Source organism: Triticum dicoccoides, chromosome 7A, assembly GCF_002162155.2.
Source record: "Triticum dicoccoides isolate Atlit2015 ecotype Zavitan chromosome 7A, WEW_v2.0, whole genome shotgun sequence".
In the NCBI taxonomy this organism is placed as follows: domain Eukaryota; kingdom Viridiplantae; phylum Streptophyta; class Magnoliopsida; order Poales; family Poaceae; genus Triticum; species Triticum dicoccoides.
In genome coordinates this window covers 444,893,699-444,902,487 of record NC_041392.1, presented here as the reverse complement: position 1 = coordinate 444,902,487, position 8,789 = coordinate 444,893,699, and the positions used below count along the sequence as shown (strand labels likewise).

The window sequence follows — 8,789 nt, the reverse complement described above, 5'->3', positions numbered from 1 at the left end:
CAAGCTACTACTAGTGGGCTTCATCAAAGAATAGAAAGTGATTCTCACTACACATGTATCCATACTCACTACTTCAACTTTTTCTACTTTATGCACCTGACCACATTTTTTATCTTCAAGCACCCGCCTCCTGCAGAGGATCCCGCTTCCCCATCCCAATCTACTTTTCCTGTCATCCAATCCTACATGGCATGTGAGGCATCACCCTGAGGCTATGCATTGACCATGGCCTTAAGAGAATGAAAGTGGACGGAAAGGAAATGTAGGGAAAAAGATGATGTTTTGTCTTGCAAGAGGAGGACGATTAAGAGCATCTCTAGCGGATCCTGCAAATCGGACGTCCAGCAAAATAAACGTCGGTTTGCGGGACGGAGGGGGTTTGCCCGGCCCGAATAAATCCCCCAATTTTGGCCGTCCCGGAAACTTTTTGTGGGATCCCGAATCCACGAGCTCATTTCGTTCATATCTACGGGATTTCAATCAATTTTGCCAGCTCCTCTTTCCTTTTGCGTGAACGCATTTCCGCCCGCTTCCGTTCGCGTCTCCACTCCCCGCCGCCGCCGCCACCGCACATCCCCGTCTGGTCTTGCTGCCTCGGCTGCCTCACGCCACCCGAAAGCTTCGCCACCCTGCTCCACATCCATTCCACCAAGTTTCGGCAAGGGGGTGGGGGGAGGGGGGGTGCCCATTTGTGTCCAGGGCTCGTGGCCATCGTTGGCGCCATGGATCCCATCCCGGAGCTTGGCGCACGACCTTGTAGCTGGTGGATCCGGTTGGTCGCCAGTGAGCCTCGGAATCGATGGGGCTCGCCCGCGCGCGTAGGAGGAAGGCGGCGGCGCGGCTTTGCATCAGTCGGCGGGGAGAAGAAAGGGCGGCGTAGCGCTGCTTTGCTTCGGCCGGCTTCGGGCGAGGTATGTCCAACACTCGCGGGGTTGTGCTCGATTTGGCTCGGAGTAGGTTCGGGTGAAATTCATGGGGTTTCATGTGCATTTTATAGATGGATTGGAGTTCGTCCTCATTGTCTTTATCCGATGATTCGAACAATTTGGTGTTGTAATAATTATTCAAATTTGAACATTTGTTGTGATGAAAATGATTGCTGTATTGTGAATTGCTTTTCGGACCATTTATATTTATATTATGATTCCATTTGGTTTTCTTTGTTGAAGTCTCTGATTTACGAAGCTATGAAAATTTTGCGATACCGCAAGCCCTCCGATGCGGAACATATCACGTAAACGCGTCCCGCAAACATTTGCGGGTTGGTTTATGGGCTCTGTTCCGCCAAAGGGTCGCGGTACCGTAAATAAGTTTTGCTAGGGATAGAGAGTTGTTATTGCTCATTATATTGACGACCCTCCCCAATAACCCGACCCTCGCCGCCGATGCTGCCTTCCTCGCCCTTGAGCGGCGTCTGTCGTCACGATGTCTTTATTGGTAGTGTGCTTCCTGATGAAGCTATGTACCTAGGGTAGGGTCATGGACCTGTCCTAACTGCCCTACCCAGGGACATCTCTAGAAGAAATCACCTTTCAATCGACTTGAAGGTGTTCCACTCGACAGACTCAAAGACACTCGACCAAGAAGCAATCACTCGACCAAGATCCAACCACTCGACGGTCAGGAGACCTAAAGTCACTCGGCATGCTAACGGTCGGTCATTAAATATTTTTTATGGTCATCATAGCACTTTATTACCAGCGTTACCAGTAACGCCCCGCCTTAATGTACATTGAACCCTTTGTAACGTGGGCTGGCCGGGGTCCTGGCGCACTCTATATAAGCCACCCCCTCCTTCGAGACAAGGGTTCGCACCTCTGTAACTCATACTCACATAATCCAGTCGACCGCCTCCGGGCTCCGAGACGTAGGGCTATTACTTCCTCCGAGAAGGGCCTGAACTCGTAAACCTTGCGTGCTTACAACTTCTCCATAGCTAAGATCTTGCCTCTCCATACTTACCCCCCTACACTACTGTCAGACTTAGAACCACGACAGTTGGCGCCCACCGTGGGGTAGGTGCTTTAGCGTTTGTTGGAGGAGTTGCGACCTTTTCCGACTCGAATCATCATGGTTTTCGGCGGAGTTTCGGTGGAGGGCCGCGAGATCCGTCTCGGGCGCTCACGTTCATCGTCGATGACTTTGCTTGGCTCCAGGAGGCTCCGCTCGACGTGGACGCACTCCCTGCTCGCGGTGCAACGCACTTTAGCGCGTGCGTCCGCGGCGTTCTCCTGCGGCAACCGTCGACCCCCTACCGATCGGCTCCTGTGTTGTCCTCCCTCCCCGTTTCCCGCCGGCGCAAGCGCTCCGGTCGGTCGAGACTTCAGCGGTGGGTGAGGCACGCGGTGGCACGTCAGTCGGCCACCCCTCAAGTCGCGGCGATCGAGCCCGACGAATCCCTCTACGGCCTGTTCGACTGGCTCCGCATAGACCGCATCCGAGTGCGACAGCAGCGATCCGGCGACGGAGGTTCTGATGGTCGATGGACCGCCCAGTCCTCCCGGTTTTCCCCGCACCGACGGAGGCGCGGGTGGAGGCGACCCGTCGCGTCTCCATGAGGAGTATCTTCCCGAGCCTCTCACGTCGCTTCAGAGAGAAGAACTTCGCCGCTGGAACGTGGATGCACTGCACACTCCTATCGTTGGAGAAACCCCCGAGGCTCGCGCCTTGGAGGACGCGCGCCTGGCAAACTTGGCCGAGCGCACTCGACTGGAGAACCTCTAGCGAGCACTCGACGAGCGTGCGCGACAACGGGTTCCCGAATCCAGTCGACGTCAGCTCTTCCCGCCCCGCAGGTATATTGAACTCCGATTCAGAATTTAGCAGCTGCGGCCCGTATTGCGGAGTCGATTCAGCCTTCCCAGTCGGAGGCTGGCAAAGGCTTGCTGCAGATCAGAGCGTTACTCCGGGCAGCAGGAGATCAGAATTCCGCTGTTTCTCAGTCGCGGAACAGGATTCACAGCAGATCCGTTGCCGCGAACACAGTCCAGTCGGCTCACAGCCCGAGATCGCCCCCGAGGCGTGAGGGACGTGGAGACCGGCGTGACCAGTATGGGAACCATGAGCAGTATGATCACCGAGTCGATCGTGACGGTCGACGTCGAGTGCCCACGCCTCCCCCGAGAAGCGGGTCGTATGTGCCTCGCCAGCAGGATGACAGACGCCCTCATAGTGGTGGGTGAAGGATTCCAGTCGACCCCAGAGGGCCAGGCTTTGACGCGAGATCCATTCTCGTCCAAGGTCTGGTCGACAAGAACAGGGCTCACCGAGAAGGTCACGACAGAGATGCACTTACCAGCAGTAGAGTACATGTTTCGGGGCCAGAGTGCTTTAGTAGAGCCATCAGGGCCGCTGTGATTCCTCCCAACTTCAGGTTGGCGACGGGAGTCAGTAAGTTCACTGGCGAGTCCAAGCCCGATACTTGGCTTGAGGACTACCGAGTGGCCGTCCAGATTGGTGGCGGCAATGATGAAGTGGCCATGAAGCACCTGCCTCTCATGTTGGAGGGCTCGGCCAGAGCGTGGCTGAACCAGTTAGCACCTAGCAGCATTTACACTTGGGAAGATCTCTCCCGAGTGTTCGTCACCACATTTGAAGGCACATGCAAGCGACCGGCAGGACTGACGGAACTCCGGTCTTGCGTGCAGAAGCCGAATGAAACTTTGAGGGATTACATCCAGAGGTGGATCACGTTACACCACTCGGTGGAGAATGTGCCTGACCACCAAGCAGTTTGTGCCTTCAAGGAAGGCGTCAAGTATAGAGAACTGAATTTGAAATTTGGTCGAACCGGGGATATGTCCCTGAATCGGATGATGGAGATTGCCACCAAGTACGCTAATGGCGAAGATGAGGATCGACTCAGGAGTGGCAAGCTCAAGTCAGTCACCCAAGAAACCGGAGGCAATTCCAATCGGAAACAGAAACGGAAAGCCGAGCCAGCGGCTCCCGGGGAAGCCTTGGCTTTAACCCAAGAAAAGTTTAAAGGGAAACCTAAAGGGCCTTGGAACCCCAAAAAGGTTAAAGACCAGGACGGAAATGATGTGTTGGACTTGCCATGTCTCGTCCACACAAACAAAGATGAGGGTAATTTCATTTACCCAAAACATACCACTCGACAGTGTCGACTCTTGATCCAGCAGTTCCAGGGCAAGCAGCCCAAAGGTAAGGAAAAGGAGTCGGACAAGGTCGAGGACAAAGAGGACAGTGACGACGGATACCCTCAAGTCAATTCCACCCTGATGATTTTTGCTGATGTTGAGAGCAAAAGTCGACTGAAAGTCATCAACCGAGAGGTGAATATGGTTGCTCCGGCGACACCAAGTTATTTGAAATGGTCCCAGACTGCCATCACGTTCGACCAGTCCGATCACCCAACGCATATTGCCACCCCTGGGAGGCAAGCTCTTGTGGTCGACCCAGTGGTTGAAGGCACTCGACTGACCAAAGTCTTGATGGATGGTGGCAGTGGTTTGAACATATTGTATTCAGAGACGTTGAAAGGGATGGGCATTCCGATGTCCAGACTCAGTGCCAGCAACATGAGTTTTCATGGAGTCATTCCTGGGAAGAAGGCTGAATCACTCGGCCAGATTGCTCTTAATGTGGTTTTCGGTGATTCCAAGAATTACCGCAAAGAGAAGTTGACATTTGAAGTTATAGACTTTCAGAGTGCCTACCACGCTATTTTGGGTAGGCCGGCTTATACACGTTTCATGGCCCGACCATGTTATGTGTATCTCAAATTGAAGATGCCTGGCCCCAAAGGTGTGATCACTATTACGGGCAATAGGAAGAAAACGGAAGAATGTTTTCAGAAAGGTTCAAAGATCGCCGATGCTCAGATGGCAGTGGTGGAGTTGCAGGAATACTAGAAGACTGCAGACCCGAGTGATTTGTTGCGAGCCAAGAAGCCCGCTACAGAGTCAGCTTTTCAGTCGACTGGCGATACGAAGACAGCTCACATCCACCCGACTGACCCCAGCGCTGCTCCAACTCATATCTCGACAACACTCGACTCCAAATAGGAAGAAGCGCTCATCCAGTTCCTTCATGAGAACTGGGACATTTTCGCATGGAAGCCCTCTGACATGCCGGGTGTTCCCAGGGGGCTGGCTGAGCACCGCCTAAGAGTCGACTCAAAAGTAAAACCTGTCAAGGAACATCTCCGACGGTCCGTCGTCCAGAAGAGGAAGGCCATTGGCGAAGAGGTGGCTCGGCTCTTAGCGGCGGAGTTCATCCGAGAAATCTACCACTCCGAGTGGCTCACCAATGTTGTCATGGTCCCCAAGAAGGACAAGTCATTTCGCATGTGCATTGACTTTAAACATATCAATCGGGCCTGCTCGAAAGATCATTTTCCTCTCCCCCGCATCGACTAGATAGTCGACTCGACTGTGGGATGTGAGCGACTGTCTTTTTTAGATGCCTATTCCGGGTACCATCAGATCCGCCTGTATGGGCCTGACGAGATCAAAACAGCTTTCATCACTCCATTCGGGTGCTTTTGTTATGTTACCATGCCATTCGGCCTCAAGAATGCCGGAGCCACATTCATGAGGATGATTTAGAAGTGTTTGCTCACCCAAATCAGTCGGAATGTGGAGGCGTACATGGACGATATTGTGGTCAAGTCACGGAAGGGTTCCTGCCTGCTGACTGACCTTGCTGAAACCTTTTGCCAACCTCAGAAGGTTTGATATCAAGCTTAATCCATCAAAATACACATTCGGGGTTCCTGGCGGAAAGTTACTCGGTTTTCTCGTTTTCGAATGGGGAATCGACGCCAATCCAGAAAAAGTCGGTACTATACTCTGATGAAAAGTCCTGTGCGAGTGCACGATGTTCAGAAGCTTACTGGTTGCTTGGCCGCCCTAAGTCGATTCATATCTCGTCCCGGTGAAAAGGCATTGCCTCTTTACCGATTGATGAAGAAGTTTGACAAGTTCGAGTGGACTCCTGAAGCTGACGCAGCGTTCGCAGAGTTCAAAGCTCTGCTCTCCACCCGGCCGGTGCTTGCTGCCCCAATCAGCAAGGAGCCTTTGCTGCTTTACATTGCAGCCACAGGACAGGTCGTCAGTACGGTACTTACGGTCGAGCGGGAAGAAGAAGGGAAAACCTTCAAAGTTCAGCGCCCAGTGTATTATATTTCTGAAGTCTTGACCCCATCGAAGCAAAGATATCCTCATTATCAGAAGCTCGTATATGGGATTTATATGACCACAAAGAAAGTTGCCCACTACTTCTCTGATCATTCCATTACAGTCGTCAGCGACGCTCCATTGTCAGAGATCTTGCATAACAGGGACGCAACTGGTCGAGTGGCAAAATGGGCGATTGAACTCCTTCCTCTAGATATCAAGTTTGAGGCAAAGAAAGCTATCAAGTCCCAGGCAATCGCGGATTTCGTCGCTGAGTGGATTGAACAGTAACTGCCGACTCAGGTTCACTCGGAGCATTGGACCATGTTCTTTGACGGTTCCAAGATGCTAAATGGTTCCGGCGCCGGAGTGGTGTTGGTCTCCCCCAGAGGAGATAAACTCAGATATGTTCTTCAAATCCACTTTGATTCCTCTAACAACGAGGCAGAATACGAAGCACTTTTATATGGGTTGCGCATGGCCATTTCACTCGGCGTCTGTCGTCTCATGGTCTATGGCGACTCAGATTTGGTGGTCAATCAAGTGATGAAGGAATGGGACGTCAGAAGTCCAGCCATGATTGGTTATTGCAATGCAGTGAGAAAGCTGGAGAAGAAATTTGAGGGGTTAGAGCTTCATCACATACCCCGACTGAAAAATCAAGCAGCTGATGATCTGGCAAAAATAGGTTCCAAAAAAGAAGCCATTCCCAGCAATGTGTTTTTGAAACACATCCACACACCATCAGTCTAGGAGGATCCCTTCACTGAAGAGGCCCCGCAACCAAAAAGCGCCACGGATCCGACTGAAGTTGAAGTTCCAGCTGTGGTCGACTTGATCATGGAAGTCTTGGTTATCACTCCCGTCTGGACAGAACCGTACATCGCGTACATCCTAAGGAAAGAACTCCCAGAAGACGAAGAAGAGGCTCGACAGATTGTCCGTCGATCCAAGGCCTTTACAGTCATAAAGGGACAGTTATATAGAGAAAGCGCGACTGGGGTCGGCCAGAAGTGTATTACACCAGAAGAAGGTCAGATGATCCTTAACGATATCCACTCGGGGACCTGTGGTCATCATGCGTCCTCTCGGACCATTGTGGCTAAAGCATACCGAGCGGGGTTCTACTGGCCAAGGGCCAATGAGATGGCAAAAGAGATAGTCGACAAATGTGAAGGATGTCAGTGTTACTCCAACATGCTGCACAAGCCCGCGTCAGCCCTGAAAACCATTCCACTCGTCTGGCCTTTCGCTGTTTGGGGGCTGGACATGGTTGGACCACTGAGAACAGGCAAGAGCGGCTTCACTCATGTGCTGGTAGCAGTCGACAAGTTCACCAAATGCATTGAAGCCAAGCCTATCAAGAATCTTGATGCTTGCACCGCTATCAGTTTCATCAGAGAGTTGATATTTAGATATGGAGTTCCACACAGCATCATCACCGACAACGGGTCCAACTTCGATTCCGACAAATTCAGGGCCTTTTGCGCCTCTCAGGGCACTCGGGCCGACTATGCTTCGGTCGCTCACCCTCAGTCGAATGGGCAAGCAGAAAGGGCAAACGACCTAATTCTCAAAGGACTGAAACCCCGATTGATGCGCGATCTCAAGCACGCAACAGGTGCATGGGTCGACGAGCTTCCATCACTCCTTTGGGGATTGAGGACAACCCCGAATCGATCGACCGGAAGAACCCCATTCTTTCTGGTCTATGGAGCCGAGGCAGTCTTACCGAGTGACCTGCTTCACAACGCTCCCAGAGTCTAGCTCTACTCAGAAGATGAAGCAGAACAAGCCCGGCAGGACGCAGTCGACCTCCTAGAAGAAGAAAGAGAAATGGCCTTGATTCGATCGACCATCTATCAGCAAGACTTGCGTCGATTCCATGCCAGAAACGTGAAGAGCTAAGCCTTCCAAGAAGGAGACTTAGTCCTCCGAGTGGATCAGCAGAAACCACACAAGCTCACTCCTACTTGGGAAGGCCCCTTCATAGTCATCAGAGTCCTCCACAATGGAGCATACCACCTCTACAATGTCGATCGCCAGATTGATGAGCCACGAGCCTGGAATGCGGAGCTACTCCGCCCCTTTTATACTTAAATTCTCACTCGGATGAGATGTAATAAGAAAAACTCATGTAGTTTATTTATCAAAGATAAGAGCGTTACAATTTTCCCAGTGATTATTATTGTTTTTTTGTTTGCGTAAGAAATCCCCCAGTGGGTGGCTTAGCTGCGAATCCGCTTCGCCTAAGTTTGTAAAAACAGTTTCCTACCGAGTGGCGAGCCAGCCTCCCACTCGGGGGCTTAGCTGCGAATCCGTTTCGCCTAAGTTTGAAAAAATCCTACCGAGTGGAGAGCAATCCTCCCACTCGAGGGCTTAGCTGCAGTCCAGAACTCGCCTAAGTTTGAAAAAATTCTACCGAGTGGAGAGCAATCCTCCCACTCGGAGGCTTAGCTGCAGTCCGGTACTCGCCTAAGTTCTCTCACTTAGAGACTTAGCTGCAGTCCGGCACTCGCCTAAGTTTGAAAAAATCTTACCGAGTAGAGAGCAATCCTCCCACTCGTGGGCTTAGCTGCAGTCCAGTACTCGCCTAAGTTCTCTCACTTAGAGACTTAGCTGCAGTCCGGCACTCGCCTAAGTTTGAAA

At 52.0% G+C, this 8,789-nt stretch overlaps 1 protein-coding gene across 1 annotated transcript in view; it reads left to right on the top strand.

The window, feature by feature from the left end:
• The window catches only part of LOC119331467, an 18,956-nt gene that overhangs the window by 3,639 nt on the left and 6,528 nt on the right, over positions 1–8,789 (top strand). The gene's annotated exons all lie outside the window — the stretch shown is intronic.